This window comes from Spermophilus citellus (assembly GCF_964194105.1).
Source record: "Spermophilus citellus genome assembly, chromosome: 3".
Taxonomy (NCBI): Eukaryota; Metazoa; Chordata; class Mammalia; order Rodentia; family Sciuridae; genus Spermophilus; species Spermophilus citellus.
Window position 1 is genome coordinate 145,242,120 of NC_138184.1, and position 27,849 is coordinate 145,269,968.

General features: G+C 34.2%; 1 protein-coding gene across 2 annotated transcripts in view; it reads left to right on the forward strand.

Annotated features, from left to right (window-relative positions):
- Positions 1 to 27,849, forward strand: part of SKAP2 (src kinase associated phosphoprotein 2) — a 184,064-nt gene that overhangs the window by 62,850 nt on the left and 93,365 nt on the right. The window lies entirely within an intron of this gene.

Consider the following 27,849-nt stretch of genomic DNA (forward strand, 5'->3'; position numbering starts at 1 on the left):
TTTGTTTTATTTGCAGTGCTTGCTTTCTTTTTGTGGCATTTAATTTACAGAGTACTGTTTCTAGACCAATCCTAGATGTACTTTCTAGTGCTGAGTCATTTTTACATTCTGTTCATAATTAATTTAAAGAGGCTATGTAGAAAAAAATTGTCAAGATCTGTTGAGTATACCTTATAACTCTAAAATTATTTCCAAAATCTGCACGCGTGCATGTGCGCACACGTGTTTGTGTGTGTGTGTGTGTGTTATTAAGCATATACTTTTTTTTTAAATTTTTTATTGATTATTTAAAGCATTACATAGCTCATGATATATCATCTTTCATACATTAGACTCAAATTGTGTTTTGAACTCCCATTTTCACCCCAAATATAGATTGCAGAATCACATCTGTTACATATTCACATTTTTACATAATGCCATATTAGTGTCTGTTGTATTCTGCTACCTTTCCTATCCCCTACTATCCCCCCTCCCCTCCCCTCCCCTCCCATCTTCCCTCTCTACCTCCCCTGCTGTTATTCAATTCTCTCCCTTTTTTTCCCTCCCCCTTGCCCCTCATAGCCTCTTATAATTTTATGTATCCTTGAAGGTCTCCTACCATTTCCATATGCTTTCCCTTCTCTCTCCGTTTCTCTCCCCCCATTCGTCTTTGTTTACTGTAGTCTTTTCCACATGCTCTTCCTTCCTGTTCTGTTCTTAGTTGTTCTCTTTATATCAAAGCAGACATTTGGCATTTATTTTTTAGGGCTTGGCTAGCTTCACTTAGCATAATCTGCTCTAATGCCATCCATTTCCCTGCAAATTCTATGATTTTGTCATTTCTTAGTGCTGCATAATACTCCATTGTGTATAGATGCCACATTTTTTTTTATCCATTCATCTATTGAAGGGCATCTAGGTTGGTTCCACAGTCTAGCTATTGTGAATTGTGCCGCTATAATCATTGATGCAGCCGTATCCCTATAGTGCGCTCTTTTAAAGTCCTCAGGGAATAGTCCGAGAAGTGCAATAGCTGGGTCAAATGGTGGTTCCATTCCCAGCTTTCCCAGGAATCTCCATACTGCTTTCCAAATTGGCCTCACCATTTTGCAGCCCCACCAGCAGTGTACAAGTGTACCTTTTTCCCCACATCCCCGCCAACACTTCTTGTTGTTTGACTTCATAATGGCTGCCAATCTTACTGGAGTGAGATGGTATCTTAGGGTGGTTTTGATTTGCATTTCTCTGATTTAAGCATATACTTTGAAGGGAATGGAGTTTAGGATTTGAAAGAAGCTGCAATAAATTTATGAATGGAGCATCGCTTTTTAACCTACACACCTGATTACAGTTAGATTGCATTTTTTTTTTTGAAAAAAAAGATAAAGTTTATTAAAATGAAACTTTGACTTTTCAAAAGACATCATTAAGACAATAAAAAGATAAGCACCATAGTTTAAGACACACACCTCTTAGACATATTAGATATATATCTTAGACATACATAATATATGTCCTTTATTAAACATAAAGGACTTATGTCCAGAATACTTTTATAAAGATCTCTTAAAACTCAATAGTAAGACAAACAACCCAACTTGAAAACAGGAAAAATATTAATAGACAATTCACCAAAGAAGATATACAAAAGCAAATAGCATATGAAAATATGCTCAACACTATTAATAATTAAGAAAATACAAATTAAAACCACAGTTAGATACCACTACACATCCACTAAAATGGCTATTATGAACACTGGCAATACCAAAAGTCACCAAGAATGTGGAACAACTGGGTTTCTCATACATTTCTGATGGGAATGGTCAATAGAATAGGACTTTGAAAAAATTATTTCTATGATAACCACATATTTACCATACGACCCAGCATAGATTGCATTTTATATTCATGGTTATAAGAAGTCAGTTATCTGGTTAAAAAAATCAGAAAAAAATCTTACCTGATTTTTTTTCTAAATCATTACAAAAAGTAAGACTAATATATTGTTTAATGTTTATATACCCCTTTATTTATAGTTAGAAATAGGGCCTATTTAAGTTCTGGAAGTTTGGGGTTAATCACTTAATTTATGACATATTTACATTTCTTAATTTATAACAAGAAAATATACTAATTATCTACATTTATATACTGGCTTAAAAAATAATTCTAGACGATTTATGATTTCTCCTGTAACATTGTTTCTTTCTCTATTTTCTCTTACTACTGGGAATAGGAGGGATAAAATGTTCTTTGCTTATTCAGGATATCAGCCAGTGACATACCTGTTAGAAGAAACAAGGACTTGCTTCCAATATTTACAGACTGTCTTGGTACTGTTTCTTTGCAACAATATAAGATGATAACAGTCAGCTTTCATGATTTCTAATAAAACATTTTTAATAGTATTTTATAAATATTCAACCTGTTTTATTTTTTATTCCTAGAGGCTATGGTGATACTGTTCATATGTACCCATATATTTCTTAATACCTTCTCTTGACTGATAGCACAAATTTGTGAGTTGGTGGGGATTTGAAAAAAAAAAGCATGAAAATCATTTGTGATTGTAAATTAAAGCAAAATTCTGAGATGAAGCTAAAGAAAGAACTTAATTGCTGTCTAAAAAAGAATGATCTGTAGAAGGAGGAGAGATAAGATTTTCTTAACCTTAAAAATAAACTGGACAATTCTATAGGTAGAATAGTGTTGAAGAATTAAGTTCAGGGAAACAGGATATTTTAGAACTGTCACTTTATGGAGTATTTATTTAGATATAGACTGAGATAACTTGTGTCCTGTAGAGGCCATGATGGTGTGCTAGTGAAGTCACATTAAAATTAAGAACCTTTTCCTTCACATGTGCACATGAATTCCCTTCTGAAGGTGCTGAGCTCCCCTCTGCCTTGGGTCCCCTGCCGTGCCTATTACTCTTCTCTACTCCCTCCTGCCTGTCCACATCTTGACTTAACCCATTCTTTATATCTCTTTCAGTTCAGCTCACTGATCACCACCCTTTTTAAACTAGTCAACCAACCTCTATTATTATTCTCTGTCTCTCTAGCCCATTTTACATTTTTCTGTTATTGGAAATTATCTTATCTGGTATTTTAAATTTGCTTCTCCTCCCTAGAAGGTAATTTCTGTGAGGTTAGACATCTTATTTACTTGTTCAACACTGTGTCCCCAGTTCTAGGTGGTGGGAGTTTAATGAGCGTTAGTTGAATGATAAGATATTTTTTAGAAACATGAGTAGACTAGAGCTTGGTGACTTACCTGGAAAGGAGAGAGTTAATGGTAACTCCCTAGATTTCTGCCTTAAGCAAATGACTAGGGAATGCTTTATTACATGAGGGTAATATGAGAAGACAGAAAGATTCAGTACATTCTGGTGTTCTTTTTGCTCATCTGTCTTGGTTTGTTTGGTCTGCTACAACAAAATACCTTAGACTGGGTAATTTATAAATAATAGAAATTTCCTGCTTACAGTTCTGGAAGGTGGGAAGTCCAAGATCAAGGTGCTAACAGATTTGGTTTTTCTGGTGAGGGCCTGTTCCTCATAGTTAGAGCCTACTGTGTGTCCTCATGTGGCAGAAGGACAAGACTGAGCTCTGGGACTTCTCTTAAAGGGCACAAATCCTGGGCTGGGGTTGTGGCCTCAGTGGTAGAGCACTTGCCTAGCATGTGCGAGGCCCTGGCTTCGATCCTCCGCATGACATAAAAATAAATAAAATCAATGTAATGTGTCAACTACAACTAAAAAAAAAATAATAAAAGGGCACAAATCCTATTCATGAGGGCCTTGGAGACCTAGTCACCTTCCAAAGGCCCTACCTCTTAATATTGCCATCTTAGGGGTTAGGTTTTCAGTATTTGAATTTTAGGGGACATTTATGTTCAGACTGTAGCAACAAGTTTCTGAAAAGTATTATTTCATACAACTTACTTTTTAGTTAAAAATATAAACTTTTAACTAATATCCTTAGAAGATGCCTAAGATAACATTTATTTATTATAACTTAAAGTAACATTTGTTGGTTTACATCTGATTTTGTCCCAGTAAGTCAGGTTTTAGCAATACCTTATACTATCAGTTTATCACTACCTTATCCCATCAGTTAAATAACTACCAGATGATTCTTCAATGACAAGAAAAAAATTCCTAACCGTGTACACAGATGATATTAAAATGTCTTATAGAATATTTTGGAGTCATTAAAATCACATACTTCTGCTACATGCCAGGATTGTGCCAGAGACCGAGAATCTCTTAAACCTGTCTCCATGAAGCATAAATTCTAGTGGAGAATACAGACATTAAGCATGGAAACAAATGAAACCAATATTACCAATAAATTCTAATAAGCAGCTGCCATCAGGAAAAGGTATGTGAAGCCCACAGGGAATCTGGCCAAGTCGCATGCAGTTGGGCTGAGGTTTGAAGACTGGCTGGAGTGGGAAGAACAGTGAGGAGGAGAGTGACCAGGGTGGATGCTGCTGAGAGGCTGTTTCAGAAGTTTGGGGAAGAGATAGCAGTAACTTGGCCTAGAGAAGCAATATAGGTGGTGACCAAGGCAGAAATCATGGAGATCCTTAGGAGGCCAAAATAGATTAGCAGAGAGGGTGGTGTCACAAGTTGATTCTTAGCTTTTGATTTAATGTCGTATGTTTTATTCAGGAGTTGTCACTGATTCAATGTTTAAGTAAAATGCAGCTTCACAAAGCCTAGAATAATATCTAGTTTTCTTTTCAATGCTCTTGAACAGTAATTCTCCTTTGGAAGAGAATTGTTGCAATATTTATTGTCTATTGTAGTAGCAGTTAAATATGCAGATATCTCTGAAAGAGCAGAAGCACCTAGGTTGACATTTTACACTTCCATCTTCTTTTGGCAGATATATGAAAATTTTATTGACATGAATTGGAGCTATACGCAAAGTAGGCAGATTGCAAAGATTTCATCTTTTTTACTAGGGGAAATATCCTACAAAACATTTTTTTCATTGAGTTTTAGATGTAACTACTCTGTTAAAAGGCTAATATTATATAAGACACAGTATAAGAGGATCACATTTGTATCGATTGTATATTGTTGATAGATAAGCTTTCATTTTAGTCTTTTACTACAAGTTCATCTTTTTTTCTGGTTTGTTTTAATCACTTTTTTGTTGCTTGGACTAAAATACTTGACAAAAAAAAAAAACTTGGAGGAAGCAAAGTTTACTTTGAATTTGTACGGTTTTAGTCCATAGTTGGCCAACCTCATTGCTCTGGGCCAGAGGTAAGGCAGAACATCATGGCAGAAAGGTGTGATTGAAGAAAGCTGCTCAGTTCATGGCAGCTGGTTATGAACCGAGCAGTAAAGGATGGCATGCCACCGGTAACCTACTTTCTCTAGCCACACCCCAGCTACCTATAGTATCCAGCCAGTAATCGATTTAAATTATTAATTCATCAAATGGATTAACCTACTGATCAGGTTGCAACTCTCATAATCTAATCATTCAGTTCTGAACATTCCTGCATTATCTACATGAGCTTTATAGGGGACACCTTATATCCAAACCAAAACAATAGGTATTTAGTGAGACTGAATACATTTCTTCTTTTGTTGTACTAATGAAAAATAGGCAATAGCTCTAGTTACCTTGTGAAATAAGCATTAGTAAATAAAATTAACATTATGATAGACAATCTTGTTACAGTGATCTCTGTTTTCGTTTTAGTCTTCTTTTACTACAAGTTCAATATAAACAAATATATTACAGACTCAGATCCAGCTAACAGCACAGTAACCTTTCTGACTGTTTGAGCTGAAATTTTGTGAGATTTGTTGGACTGGAGCATGTTGATGAAAAAATTGAGCCATGAATAGATATTATTTCTCATGTGAAAAACATTTTACTATATATGCATTTAGAAGTTAGGAAAGCTGAGTACATTCATTTTGGTTTTATAGATGGAGACATTATGACTGAGAATTTGTATTTGTGTTTAATTAGCAAATTGCAGACTGCTATCTATTTTTATATAGCCTGTAAACAGAGTAGTTTGTTTGTTTTTCTAATGACTGAAAAAATCAAAAGAATAATCTTTTATGACACATGAATATAATGTGAAATTCAAACTTCCATGCCCATAAGTAGTTTTTTAGGCTATAACCATATTCATTCATTTATATATTGTCTATGACTGTTTTCAAGCTACAGAGGTAGAATTGAATAGTTGTGACAGAGTTTGTCAGGCCAGTAAAGTAAAAAAATATTTATTCTCTATCCCTGGTCTAGAGAGCCCCTACGCAAGAATAGAAATTATTTATGTCATTCAAAATCAAATGAATGATTTTTAGAGAAGTGTAACAAAAGTATGAATTGAATTAAGCAAATAAAACAACAGTACCACAACAAAAATAGCAGCAGTTAACATTTGCTGAGCATTTGCTATGTATTGAATTCTCTTCAAGATATTTAACACATATTGGTTCATTTAACCCACAGGATTCTATGAAAATCTAGTTCATCCTATTATACAGGAATTATCACAGACTGACTTGTCCAAAGTCAGTCAGCTCTGAAAACAGGCTAGTCAAACTGTCTTTCAAGTTTGTCTCACTTATTTTCTCATAGGTATATATCTTATAAGTACTTTTCATTAAATGTATTATATTTCTTGAGCAAGAGATAAAAGTACAGATTGGGCATTCCTAATTTGAAAATTCAAAATACAAAATGTTCTGAAACTTTTTCAGCACAGACATGATGCCACAGTGGAAAATTTCATATCGCAAACATTCATTTCATGTCCCAAATTATTAAAACTATTGTATAAAATTATCTTCAAGGGCTGGGGCTGTAGTTCAGCATCAGAGTGCTTGCCTAACATGTGTAAGGCACTGGGTTTGATCCTCAGCACCACATAAAAATTAAAAAATAAAGGTATTGTGTCCATCTACAATTACAAAAAAACAATTATCTTAAAGTTTGTATGTAAGATATATGTGAAACATAAATTAATTTTGTGTTTTTACTTGCATCCCAAGATATCTCATTATGAATATACAGATATTTTAAAAAATCCAAAATTTAAATCATTTATGGTCCCAAGCATTTTGGATAAGGGATATTCAATCTGTATTTTCCTTTCCTAATTGCTTATTCTCACTTAGGGCACTTCTAGGTTGTATTATTATTTTTAAAGCAGATATCAGGTGTTTTTCTTTTTCAGTACTGGGCTCTTACTTTGTTGATGAAAATTTCGCAATAATTTTCCATTGCTTTAACATCAAATTCCAGTTTCTTACAAGGCTGATGTACCTTGTAGGATCAGCCTGTGTCTGCCTCTCTAGGCACATCTGAGGTCAGGTCCTTTTACTGTGTTTTTGCTACACCGGCCTTGTTCAAGTTCCTTGAACAAACCAAATTTTTCCTGCTTTTACTCATGCTATTCTTTGTGCCAAAACACATCCTTAACCCTTCCCTTTGTTCCTTCACATGGTGGAGGTCTCAGCCTCAAAATCTGTCATCTCTTCAGAGGTCTCCCTGGGCCTCCTTTCTAAAATGAGCTTCCTTCTCTGCCCTCACTTTATTCACCATCCCTGTTTGTTTTCTTTAGAGCACTTACCACAGTTTGTAATATTTGGGTTTATTTGTTACTTGTTTTTCTGGCCACCTTTCTCACCATTTTGTAAGTTCCACTAGAGAAGGAACCTTGAACCTTGTTCACCGTTGTATTCCCCAGGCTTAGCTTAGTGCCCAGTATGTGACAGGCCTTCAGTAAATACCTGTGAAATGAATGAAAGCGGTCTGCCTTTAGTGCCACTATGTAGTCTGAACACTCATCACAAAGAAATACTGTAGCTGCCTCCTAAACTAAAAGGCCTTTCAAATTCCTTTTATGCTCCTAATTCTATCCTGCCAGATTGATTTTATGAAATACTGCATTGATAGAATCATTTGCTTCCTCAAGATCCTATAGTAGTGGCAGAATGCCTACTGAATCAGGTCCAAATTCCTTTGCTTGTTTTTAAAGCTCTCCTCATCATAATCTTTTACTTCTCTGTCACATAACTCTTTGCTTTTATTGGCTGGCCTTTTTCACAAGCCATCAGTATTTATTCTAAATGCTTGCTGCCTTTCCAACACTCATGAGAAGGCCCTCTCTGGTAAACACAACCCCTTATCTCCTGATTTTGCTTGCAACCATTCCTGACTCATCATACAGAACTTAGACCTTGATCTTGTTCTTAAGTAGATTTGCCAATGTAAGTCTTATTTGTATAATTATATGGAATATCCATTGTGAAAGTTTTGCAAGAAGCTAATTCTAATTTAAGCAGAGTATATTTTATAGAATGACATGGATGGAAGTGCTTTGTCATATAATTGTCAGTTTGGGGATTAGGGAAAGATGGAAATGTACACCATTTCTGTCTTGGATATTGGGATACTTGATGTCAGTGAACAAAGTTGCATCTTATCTTTATTAAATTATTTCACAGAGTAGGTAAGTTTCAGATTTTTTTTGATTCATGACATAGAGAATTAAATTAGTAAAATTCATTCCAATAATTCAGAATTTGTGGTAATATTACAGGGCAGGAGGGTTGCATTCTTTCTGTAAAAAAAAAAACTAGTTTGTTTTACTCTGTGAAAAGGTTATAAAGGAAATATTAGAATCATTTTTGTAGCTTACAAAGAGCTTTTTAGTGATAGCAATTATAAGTAATTCCTAAGTTTTAAAAGGTAGGATGCCTGCATTAGAACTTTATTTGGAATTGTTGATAACATTTGAATTTATGTTTCTACTCACAATCCAATCAAGAACACTTATCACTGTGCTTTATGCAAAATTTTTTAAAAAATCAGATTTTGTTACTGGTTTAAATTTGATCTTGTTCTTGTTTTTCTGGCCACCTTAGTTAATTTTGATTGGAAGGTTTAACTTCTTAAGTCCTTTGAAATTCTAGAGTTCAGATTAGAATGGCTTGACAATTAAGGCAGACATCAGAATCTGAAAATATGATTGTTTCAGCTACTTTTGATATTACCATTTCTAAATCACTTTTATTCATTTATTTTCTTTTTATTCTATCAAATTTTTGAAGGAGAGAAAATGAATTACTTTGTTTCAAGTTTATATTATTTATTATATATGTGTATAACATCTATATGCTATATGTATATAATTTATTTTATATATATGATACTGGGCTTACATTGCCATTGCTTAATCATAAAATATATTCTCCTTACACAGGTAAGAAATATATTCATTTGATATTAGTTGTTACCTGCTTTCCCAGATAAGTAACTTGCCTGAGATCATCCACTTCTGAGTAGCAGAACATCATCTGGGAAAGCCAGACCCGTCTGCTGAGCTTATGACTTTGAGCAATGTGCTGTGCAGATGTAAATAGATGATTACAGTGCAGAATAATGAAAGAATGCAGTGATAGAAATATGTCCATCAATTTGAAGTACTTTGCAATTCTTGATATCCTTTTAATGAATTTATGTATGTACAGCAGTGTTAGGAAAATCATAGACCATGGAACTAGAAATGACTGAAAAACTGTCAAATATTTGTTCTAAGTGCTTTACACAAATTATTTCACTTAATCTTCAAAGCAATTTTATGAGGTTGGTGCTCCTGTTACTCACTTCTACAGCCTAGGAAACTGAGACTCAATAGAGATTAATACTTGATTTTCCAAGAGAGGCTAGGCTAAATTCAGCCTTGTTCTTTTAAGCAGTATGAAAAATTTTCCCCCAACTCAGAAATGTTTTTTTTTCCCTTTAACTCTTAAAAGTAAGGAATTTCTTATTTGCCAATAATGGTTTTCTTGTAACAAACTGCTTTTACTCTCCTCAGTACAGTTCTAGCAGCCTAGAACACTTTCTGACTTACGCCTTGGTGGTTAGAAATTAATTCAGGGTCATAAAAAGTTCTTTGCTGTTGCAGTAGTAGTATTTAGGTAAAATGTAATGAATGAATTGCTTTGTCAAAATTTATAGTTCATGAAGTTATATATTCTAAAGATTTTATTAGTCTAAATACAGATTAATTTATTTATTGATGTTGAGTTGTAAAACAATGGGAATATATCTTACCAAGAATTTAGTCTGTTTTCCTGTGTTTACCTGAAAATACCACTCATTCCTCTCATTGACATGTGTCTTATTACTCCTCCCTACGAGTATCATGCTGTTTGTCTTGATAGGACGCTCTGGGCTTTTGTGGTATCCTGTCATCCTCAGCATTTTGTATTCTTAAGGTTGTATGTATGCATAAAGGAACAGCTAATTTCTTCAGCATTTTGAGTACTTTGTTAAATTGCCACAGCAATGACCTTTGTTTTGAAACACAGTGCTACCCTGTGGATCAGTAGAAGAATACATTGGGAGTGTGTGATTAAAGGTCTTTTATCAGTGCTTAAAGACATAGCAGGAAAAATGAGATTAAAACCAAATCATTGCAAATCTTGCATATCTGAGAAAATAGTATCAAATATTCAAAGAACCATTAATGTGTGTTCTTTAATATTTAGCAAATTTTATTTTCTTTTTCCTCTCATCGTGGAGTTTATTTGGAGAGAAAAGGATCTCATAGAATCTCTTAAAAATTCATAATTCAGACTTTATTTGTGTTATATTTAAATATGAAAGATTGTATCAACCATGTCATTTCTTTTTCTGGTCTCTCTAGGAGATTATTTGAATTTCATACTCCAGGTTTGAGGGAACTAGAAGGCTCCTATCTCTGGACAAGATGTATTTTATATTTAATGCTTAAATTATTTGTTCTTTATGTTAAATTTAGAATACTTTTAAGCATTTGACATTTTTCCCCTCCAAATATTAAACCAGTTAGTTGATTTCAACTCTTTTGACCTTTTCAAAATCCCATCTACCATTTTTGTTTCCCTGAGAAAGCTCTCCAGACTCCTTATTTGGACACCTGAATCACCAGTTTGTGAGGCAGTATGTTGGAGAATTATAAATAATTTGGCATAATGAGAGCACAGAATGCAGAAGTACAAGAAGTGAGAGAAGATAGAAAGATGGACAGATAGAAAGATTTGTCTTTATTCAAAAAGACAGTGGGGAGCCAATTGCAGAAACAATTGTATCAGATTTGTAGCTAGGTAAGAGTACCTTAGCAGAAGTTGGGAGAATAGGATGGAGAAACCAGAAGAAAATCTATTGTAATGATCCAAGAGAAACAAGAAATAATGAGAGCTTAAACTAAACAGATGGTGGGAGTAAGAAATAGTTCAGAGAGAGAGAGAGAGAGAGGATGGGACTTAGTGCTTGATTAGATGTGGAAGGTAAAAGAAAAGAAATTGAGATGAATCTGAAGTTCTGAGATGCCTGTCTAGATGTGATACCATGCATGGAGACAGGAATGATGAGAAGGAAAGGAGGTGGCTGGAAACTAGGTCAGTGATAGTGAAAAGAAAAGGAGTGATGAGTTTAGTTTCACATACATTAAATTTAGAAGGCAAACATTTAGTCATTTTATGGATTTGGAGTTTAGGAGAAAGATCTTGACTGGAGTATTTAGTGTGTAGCAAGCTGAAGGTGCAAGTGTGGGTGTTTACACTGGGAAGGTGTGAACAGTTTTGAGAAGTGAAGCACAAAGAGTGCTGGGAGGATATCCACATTAAGGACTAGGATGAGGAGGGTAAGAGTCTACAAAAGTAGACTGAAAATAAACTGTAGAAGAGGACAGGAAGAGAATAGTTTGATTAGAACTAAGGGAGAAAAGAATTTTAGGAGAGGGAGGAGTAGTCAGTAATGTCAGTTGTTTCAGAAAGAATTGAGAAAGATGTAAATACTGAAAATTGTCCATTGAATATGGAAATTAGGAGGTTATAGTGGTTTTATGAGGTATTTGTGGAGCATTACGGGCAGAAATCAAATTGCAGTGGATTGAAGAATGAGAAGTGAGAAGCAGAGAAGCGAACTTCTCTTTTAAAAAACTCAGCAGTAATAAGCTATGGTACACGCATACTTGGAAAACTGCTGAGTGGTAGCAGAAAGGGACTGTTGATACACGTGACGACCTGGATACATCTCCAGGTAGTTATGCCAAGTGAAAGAGTCAATCCCTGCAGTCAATCCCTAACACACTGCATGTTCCAAATGGAGGATAGAGTGGTTGTCAGAATTTAAGGAAGGGAAGTGGGGTGGGAGGGAGGTGGGTAGAAGGAGGTAGGTAGGAAAAGGACAACAGGAGGGATCCTTGTGGTATGGAACTGTTCAGTGTCTTGACTGTATATATGTGTGAACTAACTGGTAATAAAATTGTATAGAACTTAACACACACACACACACACAAGTACAAGTAAATCTTGGAAATCTGAATGAGAGAGGTGGATGGTTATCAATGTCAGTATCCTGGTTGTGCTATTTAAACTGTAGTTTTATAAAATGTTACCACTGGAGGAAATTGGGTAAAGCGTACAAGGGACTGTGTTCCTACAACTGCATGTGAATCTATAATAATCTCAATAAAAATTTCAGAGTATAGCATAAGTCTTGACATATACTAATGTTGTTCATTGAGTAATTGCTGTCATGCCTTGTTCATGTGGGATAGAGACTGTGAGAAAAATCTATTTTATTCTGAAATAAAGTTCTCAAGAATTGAAGTTATTAACTTTAGATTCCAATTGAAGAATCACATTATTAAATTGGTGTTTGTTGATGCTCCTTTGGAAATGTATTGGCTAAAAGCTGCAGAACAATATGACTGAGAAAGCCTGTAGCATGCAGAGAAGTACCTAAGGAGCACACTAACTTATTAAAAATTATCTTAGATCCTCAGGAGGGCAATAAATCTCAATTCAGATAGCTCAAAGTGGAGAAAGAAGAGTTTTTACCTTTATATCTTCAGTGGGGAGACGGGAAGGGAGAAATGTGAAATGGCATGTCATTCCATTCTCCTCGTGTCTTCAGCCAGTCTGTAAGTAACAGCCATAGAAAGTGTGCCCAAGGTGATGTTTGTGACTGTTAGTGTGGACCTACAGAATTGCATACTGAGTTGGCCCATTTGTTTTGAAGTGTGAAGTGTGACGAAGTTCCAACCCATGCAGAATGTTTTTCTGGAGAATGTCATTTTCATCCCACATGGGGTGTGTTTTATAGATGACAGGCTGAATTATCAAGACTATCAGTGGATTTATCTAATGAAACTGTGTAAGGGTGGGGAGACCAGGCGAAGCAATTTCACTTGACCCAGTATTATCATAATGTAAAATTTTCCAGTAGTGTTAAGAATTTATTAATTAAATATTCTGGATTCTATTCACAACTGAATGAACATGTAACATAACTATAAAGTGATGTTTTATATTTGCCACCAATTAAAGTTACATGCCATAAAAATACTCTGGCTCCCGCAAAACAAACACACACATGGATTGAGTTTCACTTGGAATTTCCTCTGGCCGGCTGTTTGAATGTTTGCCAAGTGCTTTGTAAAGTGCTACATACAAAAGATTCAATAGGCTTTCGTTTTTCTGATATTTAACTAGTGCTTATTGACTTAAGTGAGAGTTTTATTTCCTTCCAAGGGCATAATTTGACTTTAGGACCCACCATGGTTATTATAATTTAACATAAAAAGTAAAACTAAGCTTTGGGTATAAAGGATGATCCCTATAACATATATTTTTAATCTGATAACCTTTATTTATTCACCATGCATTTTTTTGAATAATTATGTCCCAGGGAATGGGAAGATGAATAAATTTGAAGTTTTTTAAGTGTTTCTGCCCTCAAGTAGCTTATGCCCAAATTTTCATCTCCCCAGACACCATGTGACTTCTTCTCTGTAGGTTTTCTGGGTCATCTTTTTAGCCATACATTGAAAGACTGACTTGCATTAAAATGCTTCAGCTTTTTCTTTGATAATTTTATTTATTTTCTATAAAATATTGATTTTTTTTGCTTTACACAAAGGTTCTATCATTGTTTTCTGTGGTACTTTTGTCTGTACATTTATTGACAAACAGCTTGTAAATTTCCATTTTATTGGTAAGAAAGTAATGATAATGATAAGTAGTAAACATAAAGAAAGGATGGTTATTTTAGTATGTGTGTTTATTCCATTGTAGTAAATACATATTCTGTAAAGTATTTACATGCTTTTCTACTCATTTCACAGACAGGCATACATATTTATCTGTACTCTATTCAAGATGTACATATTCACAACTGACTCCAGCTTAGGTTTTCTACCTATTTGCTGGTATTACAAATTCACTATAACTTTTGGGATATCAGTTACATGATCTCCTTATCATTAGATGTCCAGTAGGTCTTTTTTATTCTTGAATTCTGCGTATTAACTTCCCTTTTCTTTCCATTAAACATCAAGGCTAAATTTGGATAAAAGTTCAGATTTGTTTTCTCTGTCCTGTCTGGGAGAAGAGGTTTAGTAATGAGGTTCTTTGATTAGAGTAAGCTGGTGGACCTTTAGCTTCAAGGCCTTAGGTCCCAGACTGATTATCATCTAAAAACTCCTATTTTCACTAGCTATACTTAGGGACAAGTTGGCATAATAACAAGTTATAATACTTATCTTACAGAAACAGAACTTTTTTTTTGCTTTTGTTGGATGAAATTTATGCCATCTATATAAACAGAATAAAATGACTGCTGTGTTATAAACCACAAACAGATGATTTCTGGGAGGGTTTATAATTTTATTTCCTTTTAAATATTGTTAGTAAGCTTTACCTGAACAATTATTATACTTGACCCTAATTTTAGTGTTTTTTTCCCTCAAACATGTATAAAATGTATGTGGTAAAGATTTTTAAAACCATCTTTGCATTAAACAATATATTTTAGTATTTTTAGATAGTAGAATACTAAGGTTAGAAAGAAACTTACAAATTGTATAGTCTATGTCTCTCATTTTATAACTGAAATCTAGAAATAGTGAATTATTTAGGAACCCACAATGAAATTTAGGTCAATAAGAGTAACCTGATTCCTGGTCTATTTCTTCTCCCCTTCCCTCTTCCTCCTCCTCTTCTTTTTTTTAATATTTATTTTTTAGTTTTAGATGGATACAATATTTTTTTAATGTGGTGCTGAGGATCGAACCCAGTGCCTCACATGGGCTAGGCGAGCACTCTATCACTGAGCCAGAACCCCAGTCCCCTCCTCTCTTTCTTCCACCTTCTCCTCCTCCTCTCATTCTCCTTCTCCCCTTCTCCTTCTCCTTCCCTCTCTTTCCCCTTCCTTATCTTTCTCCTTCTATTAAGGATGACCATGCTGTTGCTATTTTTTATTGCATAATTATTCTCAACATACATTATAAGGTACCATCCTGGTTGCCAGGTGGTTAAAAACATTAACATATACACACACACATATGATTTCTTCATGTAATCATCCTGTTTGAAGAGTATACAAAGGCAAGAATCAGCTAGACAAATATAGAGAGTATTTGCCATTTTCGTTTATTAAAAATCAAAGTCTGGGGGTATATCTTAATACATGTGTGAGACAGTGGATTCAGTTCCAGAGCAACAACAAGTCTGTGAATGCCACCATTTGCAATCGTGATGAAAATAATTCAGGAAAGAATATGGGAATTCTAAGCCGAATGAATGCCACAATTAGTGGGTGAAAGTTTGAGGGAGAACAGGATATTTACATCATTTCAAAGGCTCTCCCCATAAGATACTGATTATCTACATAGTGGAAAATGTAAGGTGACAGTGGAGAAATGTGGCATGTGCTGCTTTAAACAGGTCATAAGATTAACATCATCAATGATGGGGTAAATTGACATCATGTGCCTCCTAATTTGGTGCCCTAAGCTGTAATAATGGGATGTTTTGTAAAAATGTTCTTTTTTTTACCTTAGTGGTTTTGAAATTCTTTAGAATAAAAATTCAGACTTTATATGTTTTATGTCAGCCTCAAAGAAATTTATGTTACTAGGTCACTTCCAATATGACCAGTTATTTCCTTTCTATTTGAGATTTTCTTATATGATATATCTTGATAGTTATGGTTTTTTATGAATGTAACTAAAACACAAAAAGTTTTTATTGATAGTCTAGGAAGTAAATATTTAGTGTTAAAATATGAATAAAAATATTTATACATGTCTGAACTAAAAGATAACATTTTCTTCAGAACATGCAAAACTTCAGTTTGTCATTGACACTCTGTTCTTCATTAGATCCTAAAGAAGAAACTAATTCTTGACTATCGAGTCAATTAAAATATATTGTCAATGAGGCCAGTGGTACCTGTTGGAACTTCTATAGATGTTATATTGCTCCCTGGCTATGCATCTAATATAGACAAATTGGATTGCAAGTTTACAGTTTTGGTTTCTTGGATGTCTAAATAAGAGTACGAAAGGTTTTTGAAAGCAGTTATAAATTGCTTTGAAGCTTTCAGTTACCTTCACTTTTAAAAAAGTGCTGTTTTTTAGAAAATTATTTTAGTTGCATCTAAAAACATAAGCAACTTACAAGATACCTCAAGTATTAGCTTCTTAAGGATATATTTTGCAGCATTGTGTGTATATTTGTGTGTTTATTATACACACATGCATATATATATTGTCTATATGTATGTGTAATATGTGGGAGAAAACATTAATCATATGCCTAGAGTCTTAAGAAATTTCATTAGAAAGTTCAAGGACAACTAACAGTAGAACTAAAAGATTTCAATATAAGTATACAGTTTGTATAATAGATGTATTTTTAAAATGTTATGCATAAATGTATCAGAGGAAAAAAAATTTTTTTTTTTTTGGTACTGGGAATTGAACCCAGGGCTGCTCAACCTCTGAGCCACATCCCCAGCCTTTTTTATATTTTATTTTGAGACAGGGTCTCGCTAAGTTGCGCAGGTCCTTGCTAAGTTGCTGAGACTGGCTTTGAACTCTCTATCCTCCTGCCTTAACCTCTCATGGTGCTACAGGGGTGTGCCACCACACCCAGCTGTACCAGAGAAATATTACCCTTTCAAGATGGTATGAAATAGCATTGGTAACTATGGCCTCTTAAGTGTTTTTTTTTCCTTTGGTTCAAAAGTGTTTTGAAATATATTTTTCTTAGCTGCTAGCAAAGCTCACAACTTATCTAATATCCTACTATTGTTGACATGGACCGATCACCTATAATATTGAACTAGTATTTCTGTCTTTATTCACCCTCTGCACTAGCTTCCTTCAGTGAGGCTAATTAGAGACAGTTGTTCTGTAGAACTCAGGGATTTGTATAATTCTTTTTATAGCAAATTCAGTTGACTAGCAGTTATTCGATTTTAAGAACTGCACTCTTAAGATTGCAATCTTAAGATTGCAACATGCCATCAAAAACACTTTTGCATTACATTGGAGATATCACACTAAATTTTCAAATATTTCAAGAAGTTGTCATTTCAATTTGTTATTCATTTTTAATCTTACATATGAATTTATTATTACTAAATAAGGTTAAAATATCACAATTTAAAATTGCAGTATTGACTTTAAGTTGTTTTGAAAATTTGTGTTGACTTAAGTATAATTTGATATGGAATAGGGAATATTGCTACAAATGTTGAATTAGAAAGAAACTGGAAATGCTTTCTTTTCTTTATTGCTCTATCTCTTCTCCCCATCACTACTGATTTTTTTTTAAAGACCAGTTATCTTTTCTGGGTTCTATTTTGTCCAATTTAATTCTTTAGTTACTGCAGACTGGCTTCTGTTGGACATTCCCTTGTCCCTGACATCTCAGCAAGATCACTGTGGCCTTCTGATTTCCATATTCAGTAAACAATTTCTAGTGCTTCTCTTTCTTGGCCTTTCTGAAGCAAATGGTGCTTCTAACTATGACTTGTTTAACTTTTAAAGTATATATGCTTTTGGCTTATGGTCACCCAGTTCTCAATCTCTCATACGGTCCTTCTCAAGGCTTCCTTGGGTCTCCTCTTTCTCTTAGGAGAAGTGAAAAATATAACACTTAATAGTTTGTTTGGTATTCTGCCTAAATTAAACATGACTAACTAGAAGTTGAATATATAAAGGAGTTTTATTCAATATCTTAGGTTAGGAAATAAATTTTCTCACTAGGCCTATTCTTTATCTTTAAATTGATACACATTTATATTTTTTCCCTTCAAGTAGTCTCAATTGATACATAGAATATCTGAATTGAAATACTCTTAAGGAAATTCATGTTGGGCCTTTAAGTAGAATTTAATATTTTCCTAAAAAGAATCTGTCATCTAATTACTGGGGTTGAGCAAAGTTTTTTATTTTATAATTTTATATCTTTCTATTAGCACAGAGTATTTATTGAATTCTTCATTACTTTTCATTGTGAAAATGCTTCTTTTTTTCTATTCACAACTTTGTTTTAGGCATGAAGGTGCTTTTTTGAGGTTTCCTTGACCTGTGGCACTTTCAAGTAGCTGAGATCACTCACTTTTACTTCCTAAGAATTCTCCAAATGGTTATATACATATGTTTCTCTTTACTTGGCCAGCAAACTTTTATTTTAAAGATTAGTAATAGTACATGCTTTATGGATAAACATTATAGAATCATCCATAAGACTTGTTCAAACCAAAAATAGAGATATATTTCCCAAAGAGCATGAATGCAATAAATCAGGTGACCGGATTTGGGAAGGGATGGTAGTGAGCCTATTTGTAAACTTTGGGTTTCTGAATGTTAATTTTAAGTTAGCTTTTTAAAAGGCCAGTGTTTGTAGAGCTTATCCTGTCAGCAATATCCTGTGTCAATTGTCAGGTCATGTTTAGCGTGTGAAGATGTATTAATCTGCCATAGCTAGCACTGTAAGAGGCTGGGATAAATAGAGGGCTCAAGCAGATGAAGAGGGATTAACTATGTGGATTGAGCAAACTCTTCGATCACAGATCCAGTGATTTTACAAAGGATTAGTTGCTGTTTTTACAAATATTGATTACTGATTTGCTACTCAGAATGGAGATGACATAACTTGTGCGGTTGCTGTGTAGTGGGCTATGTGAAGTGTACATCATTCATATTAATGGATTTGTCATAGGCATTATAGGAACTGACAGATTTATTATAGTAGCAGTTGCTAGAACTGTTATGGTTAAGGTTGTGTCAGCATATCTATTAAAACTTCAGGATTTTAGAAGTTTATGGCATAGCTATAAAATTCATTTCCCAAGTGGAATTTGGAATACCAGTTATAGCCTGGCACATTTTTTAATGCATATTTTTACATCAGTTTGAAGGCATTTAAGTTGAAATAGAACAAGAAAATACATTACTTTGTTATATGTGTGCTACAGGTTGAGTATCTCTTACCAAAATGCTTGGAACCAGAAGTGTTTTGGACTTTAGTTGTTTTGTGTGTGTGTGTGTGTGTGTGTGTGTGTGTGTGTGTGGTGCTGGGGATTGAACCCAGAGCCTTTTGCACTTGTGCATGCGAGGTAAGCACTCTACCAACTGAGCTATATCCCCAGCCCAGATTTTTTAAAATTTTGAAATATTTGCATATGCATAATGAGATATATTGGGACTGGGATCTGGTTCTAAATGTGAAATTCATTTATGTTTCATATGTACTTTATACACATAGCCCAGAGGTAATTTTATGTAACATTTTTACTGCACCTTTGTTTTGATGTCAGGGGTAGCATTTTGTTTCTGTGGTATCATAGCTGCTCATAAAGTTTCAGATTTTGGAGCACTTGGATTTCAGATTAAGGATGTTCAACTGGTATCACAAACTTAAATTCATTTCATTTTGGGAGAAAAATGTAAATAACACTAAGAAAATCAGTAGAAAGAATTCTGTCAGAAAAAAACTCCCTTTAATATTTTTAAGAAATCAGTTTTCTTGCAGATATTTTCATTGTCACATTAGGAGGGCTTTTCAGAAACATGACTTTTATCTTGATTGGTGAATGGGAAGCTTTCTAGAAGTTGTGGTGGTGAGGGGTGGGTGGGTGGAGAGTAGTAAGGAAGTAGCATATTCCAAGCAGAGTGAAAACGGTGGACATAAGACAACACAGCTGAGTTGAAGAAGAAGAGCCAGGCATGTGATTTTGCTCAAGTGGCATCTTCATATGAGCTGAGCAGATTGTTTTCAAGTTCTATTTTTATACTATGAAACTACAAATGGGTTGTTAAATTAAATCTTCTTACCTTTGTAGGTATGCTTTTTCTGGCTAATGATTTTCGTAATATAAATTGATTTAATTTGAACTACTTAAAAGCCTGTTTTTGCTTTTCATTTTAAAAGTTTTATCATGTATCCCAGGTGCAGTGCAACATGCCTGTAATCCCAGTGTCTAGGAGACAAAGGCAGGAGGATCACAAGTTTGAGGCCAGTCTTATCAACTTAGCAAGATCCTGTCTCAAAAAAATTAAAAGGGGTAGGATGTAGCTCAGTGATAAAGTGCCCCTGGGTTCAATTCCCAGTACACCCCACACATTGTATTATATAACATTTAAAATACAATACATACTTATGACAAAGGAAAAGTTGTTGCCTTTTCTACTCCCCCCAAAAAACCACTCCCTAAAAGTAAGAGCTGCTAACAATTCTGAGTGGGTCCTTCTAGACTTTTTCCTTGAGTTGTATGAATATATACATACTAGAAAAAAATATGGAATAAGACTTTTTAAAATCAAAAAGTGTTACATCACTGTACATATTGTACATATTTCACTGCTTGCATCTTTCACTCAAGTATTATGGACATATTTCTTTTTTTATAATTTATTTTTTTAATTGTAGTTGGACAATACCTTTATTTTGCTTACTTATTTTTATGTGGTGCTGAGAATCGGACCCAGGGCCTTGCATGTGCTAGGTGAGCGTGCTACTGCTAAGCCACAACCCCAGCCCCCATGGACATATTTCTACATCTTATTACATATATTCCCACATTATATTTCTCTGGTCTTATTGAATAAATGGCTTTATAATGTTTCTCTTGCTGGATAGTCTTTCTTTTTCTTCTTCTTCTTCTTTTTTTTTTTTTGGTCACAATTTGTGTTTTGGTGAATATTGCGGCCCATACGGTATTATGTGGCTATGCTCTTGTTTGTAGGATGGATTCTTAGTTGAATTCTTAGGATGTTGTTAATTTTCATCAACAAGCTATATGAAATTACACTCCCCAAAGTAGTACAAGTACCGTTGCTTCACACCCTCCCTATTGTTTAATGTTATACATTTTTTTTTTTGGTGTTTGCTAGCCTCATAGGTTAAAAAGTAGAATACTGTTTTAATTTGTCTTCTTAAATTTTTAGTGATGTTTGTTTGTTCATTCATTTTGTTCCTTCAGCAAAATTTTGAAAGTCCTATTTCTGGGATGCTAATCTAGGCACTGGGGATACAGCTGTAGACAAGGCAGTTGTTGTCTCTGAGCTTATAGAATGAACGACCTAACGAAGGCAAAGAGACCTAGGGGGACAGACAACAAATCAGGAAATGTTCATTTTTTACTTCATGTTGGCCTTGATATATCCTTTGAGTTGCTTGGTTCATATTCTTCACCTTTTTCTGTTGAACTATTTATCTTTTTCTTACTGATTTGCCAGGAGTTCATTATCTAGTGTGACATCCAGGCAAATATTTCTCCTGTAAACACCCCCTGAAAAAGTCATCACTTGACAAGTTAATGATTTTACCAGTTCTTAGCCATGTATAGAATTATCATACCTTATTTCCTTGGTTAGTAAGAGGTAATTGGACCAAGTATTAAATTTCCCTAATTCAGCATCCTCTGAGGAATTTGTCAGAGGTATTTCTTTTTACTAATGTGATGTGTTTTTATATTTTCAAAAGTACATTAGAATTATGAGTATTGCATGAGGCTTAAGGCTATCCAGATGAAGGAGACTTAATTGACTTAATTGGTTTAAGAAATAACAGTTATTATCTTAATATTAGGAAGATAGGTAAAACGTAATTTATGTAACTTTTGTTTTTCAGTGAGAATGTACATCTTGGTCTATTCAGACATGATTTTTACTGCCTAATTATTGAAGAAAACACATAATGGAATATGCTATAAGATCTTTTCATTGATTTGAAATAAATTGTGTTATAGCATTTGTTCATTTGTTATCTGAGTGGGATGTGTATCCTTTGGATTTTAAGTGTTTTCTATATTTGTAAGAGGTTACCATATGTTTTAAATATTCATGAGAAAACTATAGGTTAAAAGCCCAGGTCATTTTGTTTTTCTGGCCTCTTCCAAGATAATTGCCGGATGTTTACTGTATAAATGAGAGACCCTACTGAACTGCCTATGGTGTGATTCAGGTGTAACTGAACTGTACTGTTTACATGACGTTTTATCACTTGTAGCATGTCATTAGCAAACATTTTATTCCATTTAATATTCCTTGACCTTCTTTTCAAAAGATTTAATCGTGACATTTCTAATTTGAATCAAAAAGTTAAACTTCAGTGGTGAAAGTCATGGCTCTTAAGTAGAGAGAAAAGGAGGTCTTGGATGATTGGGCTGTGTCACCTCTGGAGAACCTGGGCTGAGATGGTTCACATGGTGAATACATTGCTGCTTTATCTTCTAATGTCTCACTCATAACAAATACTAGTTTCTATGTTTGGCAATTGATTTTTAACATCATAGATGCTTAGTTTTTAAAAAATATGCTAAAATCGTGACTAAAAATGGGCACTTTTTATAACTGTGTGTTCTTAGTTTCTTTTTTCCTTTTTATTGTATTTCTTTCTTTGTGGTGACAGTTATAGAGTTTAAAACTGAATTGGAGTGTATTAACTGTGAAGGTAGAAATTAAGGTGGGAAATAAATGTGAAGATGATGTCTCTGCTCTTTCGTTCTGATAGTCTTTACTGTCTTGCTTCTCATTCTTCTTTTACCTCATTAGTTTCTTGAATCTTTTTCAGTGGAGAACAGCCCCTAATCGGGAACTTTTCAAGGGAAAGGGCTGTAACCATGCCTTTTGCCCCTTCACAGTACCTGGGACATTCTGGGTGCTCAGTAAATGATGAATGAACAAATGGATGTACACAGTTGATTGCTTAGTACTATTTTTTTTATTATGATGCTCTATTGAGGCTACTGTGAAAGGTTTATGAAATGTTTACAAAACTATTTTAATGTCTCAAAAGTTAGGTAGTCTATAAGTAAAAATCATTATCTGCATGATCATTTATATATCTGTCATTTTCCTTCTGTTTTCAGAGTTGTGCTGATTGCTAAGCTGTACTTATCAGTGTTTTTCTGGTTTTGCATTGAATGTTATCTTTCAGTATATTTTATAAACCCTATAAACAAGTATTAAATTAGTTTCTTAAAAATTCTGGGCAGTAACCTGGCACAGTGGTATATGCCTGTAATCCCAGCAATTTGAGAGGCTGAGGCGGATTGAGGAGGATTGCAAGTTCAAAGCAGTCTCAGCAATTTAACAATGCTCTAAGCAACTTAACAAGACCCTGTTTCAAAATAAAACATACAAGTTTGATTTTGAGTGATTAAGTGTCCTGGTGTTCAAATCTCTGGTACCAAAAAAAGAAAAAGGAAGAAAGAAAAGAAAAAAAATTTCTGAGCAGTGTAGATAATTTACCTTAAAGTAATACCTTGTATTTTAAAGACATACTTGCTGTTGATTTTGATGACACCCAGGTTTCAGAACCACTTCCTTAGAATCCTGTTGCTGCAAGTAAGATGAAAAAGACATACTTGTTCACACATTTTATCCCGATGTTGAGGTGCTACATGAATGTCTATGTTTTCCCTCTGGCCAGTTTCACATGTGGCTGTTAACAGTTATTGCCCTCTGAAGTCCAGGTCCAGAAACAGAGTTAAGCTTTTGGTTTGCATAAATTTTCAGAAATGAAAAAAAAAGGTTATACATTAACTGTTCTAATTGATGTTTTAATGCATATCGTCTAGTAATTCACTCAGTTATGTAGATAAAGTACTTTCTAATCCTTTAGGTTACCTGGTGGTGCTGAATAGTAGATTTGGACATTTTATCATTCTCAGTAGCATGTCCTTCTGTGGATTTGTTTATATGAAGTAGACAGGCATATGCTTCAAATTTTTACAGACTAGAATTGTCCTGGCTCTGAGAACTTTTATAGAGTAATTGCTGATTTGTTTTTGTACTAAGATGATCTTCATCCAGGCATATGTTCTTGCAAGGCCATTAAACTTTACACATTTAACTATAAATTTCAAGTAAGAATATGTTAACTTTACCCCTGGCTTGGCTGCTTGTTAAAGGAAAAGGCTTTTCACTTAAGCAGCAGCATAAACAAGCTGTATGTGCTTCTTGCAGGGAACCAGCTTCTGTTTGGGATTTAATATTTACCAAAAATTTGATCCAGACCAACAGTATTTTGGAAGCATTGTCTGAAAAAATGTGCAGGATATACACTTATAGGTATTCTGTAACCTTCGCCTTAAGTTTAACATAGCTGTTCTTGAGTTATGTACTTGGGATGCCTGGTTTTATACTCTGTAGAATTGCTTTAAGTGCATTTTGCTTTGGCATTAGGCCATTGGCCCAGTGTGAATGATGTTATTCAAAACAGCCCTTTGAAACTTTTGTTTTATATATTGTAAAAATGTTATTGAGGACATTGAAAACACATGGGAGAAATTTATTTCTCATTTCAGTACCAGGAGCCAGGAGTAGTTACATGTTCTTTCCTGAGCCATGTTCTGTATTCATCTTGTGGGCAATGGCACACATAATCTCTTGCTTCATGTTTGGGGCTATAAAGCTTATAACTGAATTTTTGGCCTATTCCTAACAAGTTTAAGTAACATTATAGTTCCAACTAGTTTTGTGTCCCACTCATCTCCTTAGTTTTGCCTTAATTAAAAAAAAATCTTAAAATAATGGCAATTACAGAAAGTTTGCAACAATAGTATAGATAATTCCCATATACCCTTTGCTCAGATTGGCCTAACATTACCACTTTATGCAGATATTTGTTTTATCACTCCTATTTCTGTTTCTATGTCTCTTCCTCTCCCCACACTGATATCTCTTATTTGCTTTTAATTTGCCTCACCAAATGTTTCTGAACCTTTGAAATACTTCTTGGGGGGAATGAGGCAATGCATTACTGAATTAATGATAATAGTGGATAAGAGTATGCAAACTTCATTCCTATATTGAACAGAGAATTATATGAATACCTCTTGTTCTAGGTGGAAAGAAGACACATTGTGTGTGTGTGTGTTTGTGTGTTGTGTGTGTGTGTTTGGGGGAGAGAAAGGGAGACAAAGAGAGAAGACAAAGCACACAGGCCTGATTTTTAAGAACATGCTTATAATGCTTCAAAGAAGGGTAGTTACTGTAAATGGCAGATGAGGGAAAATGCCAATGATTTTTTTTATTTCAATAGAAATCAAGGAGTTGCCTTCTTAAATAAAAGCAGATAATGAATACTAAAGCATGAAAATGATTGGGACTATATTTGCTTTAATAATCAAGCATTCAGAGTGGGACTATGAATACTGTGAGAGCCTTTAATTCAATTATGTTTATCTTTTATTAAGTTGGTCATAAAATAATTTCAGGTTTGATGGCTTTCAAACTACAGGATTTACTTTTTTAAAAAAGCTTACTTTGTGTCAGATACGGTAGTGCACACCTATAATCCCAGTGACTCAAGATGCTGAGGCAGGAGGATTTCAAGTTCAAGGTCAGCCTGGGCAACTCAGTGAAACCTATCTCTAAGTAAAAAATAGGGCTGGGAGCCAGACGCAGTAGTGCACGCTTGTAATCCCAGTCTCTCAGGAGGCCAAGGCAGGAAGATCACAAGTTAAAAGCCAGCCTCAGAAACTTAGAAAGGCCCTAAGCAACTTAGCAAGATGCTGTCTCTAAATAAAATATAAAAAGAACTGGGGATGTGGCTCAGTGGTTACGTACCCCTGGGTTCTGGCTTCAGTACTACAACAAAGCAAAACAAACTCATTGTAACCACACCTCAAGTATAAGATTCTTTTGGGAGATGGGGATAGGATGAAAATTGTTTGTGCACCTGTTCTCTTTCTTCAGGGCAATAATAAATGTAAGCTTTATTTTATTATTTACCATAAAGTACAGAAGGTGCTATAACTTCATATTTGTATTTCAGATACTTCAGATATAATTCTGTGTTATTAATGACTCAAAAATTGGGTGTCAGCAATTTAAAAAATGGAATAAAGTGAATTTAGACAATGTTACAAATTATAAATGATTTTCATATTCTTAAAATTATTTTAAAAATTTATAGCTTAAAGCAAACATAAAACTGTTGCAAAAATAAATAAATGAATGAATCGTCCTCTGGCCTATTTGAAAATAATACAGTGGAGTGGAAAGGAGCTAAAGAATTCAGTCTAAATTATGGTCAGTTATTGTTTCTAAGAAATTTGTTAGAGAAATCTGCATACAAAAGAGCTTCCTTTTCCATTCATAAATATCAGTTTTCTGAGCATTAATTTGTTCCAGGTTTGTGTATATGCATTTTTAAACCAAAATAGAAGTCTTTTTAAAAGACATGCTTAGGAAACAAAATTCACATCTTGTAGATGATGAAATAAATACTCTAGATTTTAAATGCATGATAATTTTAAGATATCATCATCTCCTATTAAGGCACTAATTTTAAATAACAGTGATTAATGCCGTACAAGAGTAATCCGGTAGTGTTGTCTTATATATCTTCTACAGATGGCATTTATTTATTCCATCAACAGCATTTCAGAAAATTGGCTTTGTAGGAAGGCAGACTTGGGGTCCCAGCTCCACTTTTTGAGTATGACCTTGATTCCCCATTGGTAACATAGAGCTAATAATACCTACCTCTTGGGGTTGTATGAGAATGAAATGAGATGATGATAGTATCATGCTTATTTTGTGGTTAAGTCTCAATAAAAATTAGCTGTTGCAGTTACTACCTCATTGAACCATGCTGATGTTTGCAGTCATGCCATGGATAGTTCCTTTTTTCTTTTCTTTTCTTGTAATATCTTCATTAGTTTTTGGTATTAGAAAAATATTGTCCTGATAAAATGAGTTCAGGGGTGCCCCATTCTTCTTTTTCTTAATTTTTCTTGTTATATATGACAGAAGAATGCATTACAATTCATACTACACATATAGAGCATAATTTTTCATATCTCTGGTTATATACAATGTATATTCACACCATTTGTCTTTTCATACATGTACTTAGGGTAATGATGTTAATTTTATTCCACGATCTTTCCTACCCCCATGTCACCTCCTTTCCCCTCCAACCCTTTGCCCTATCTAGAGTTTATCTAATCCTCCCTTGCTCCCCCTCCCAACCCCACTATGAATTAGCCTCCTTATATCAGAGAAAACATTTGGCTTTTGGTTTTTTGGGATTGACTAACTTTACTGCTTCACTCTTCTTGCTAAGTATTGCTTTAGCTGTTCTGGTTCTCTTATTTTTCCAGATGAATTTCATGACTGCTTTTTCTATTTCTATGAGGAATGTCATTGGGATTTTAATTGGAATTGCATTAAATCTGTATAATGCTTTTGGTAGTATGGTCATTTTGACAATATTAATTCTGCCTATTGAAGAACAAGGGAGATCTTTCAATCTTCTAAGGTTATCTTTAATTTCTTTCTTTAGATTTCTATAGTTTTTGTTGTAGAGGTCTTTTACCTCTTTTGTTAGGTTGATTCCCAATTTTTTTTTTGAGGCTATTGTAAATGGAGTAGTTTTCCTTGTTTCCCTTTCAGAGGATTTGTGAATAATAAAGAGAAATGCATTTGATTTATGGGTATTGATTTTATATCCTGCTACTTTGCTGAATTCATTTACTAGTCCTAAAGTTTTGTGGTGGAATTTTTTGTGTC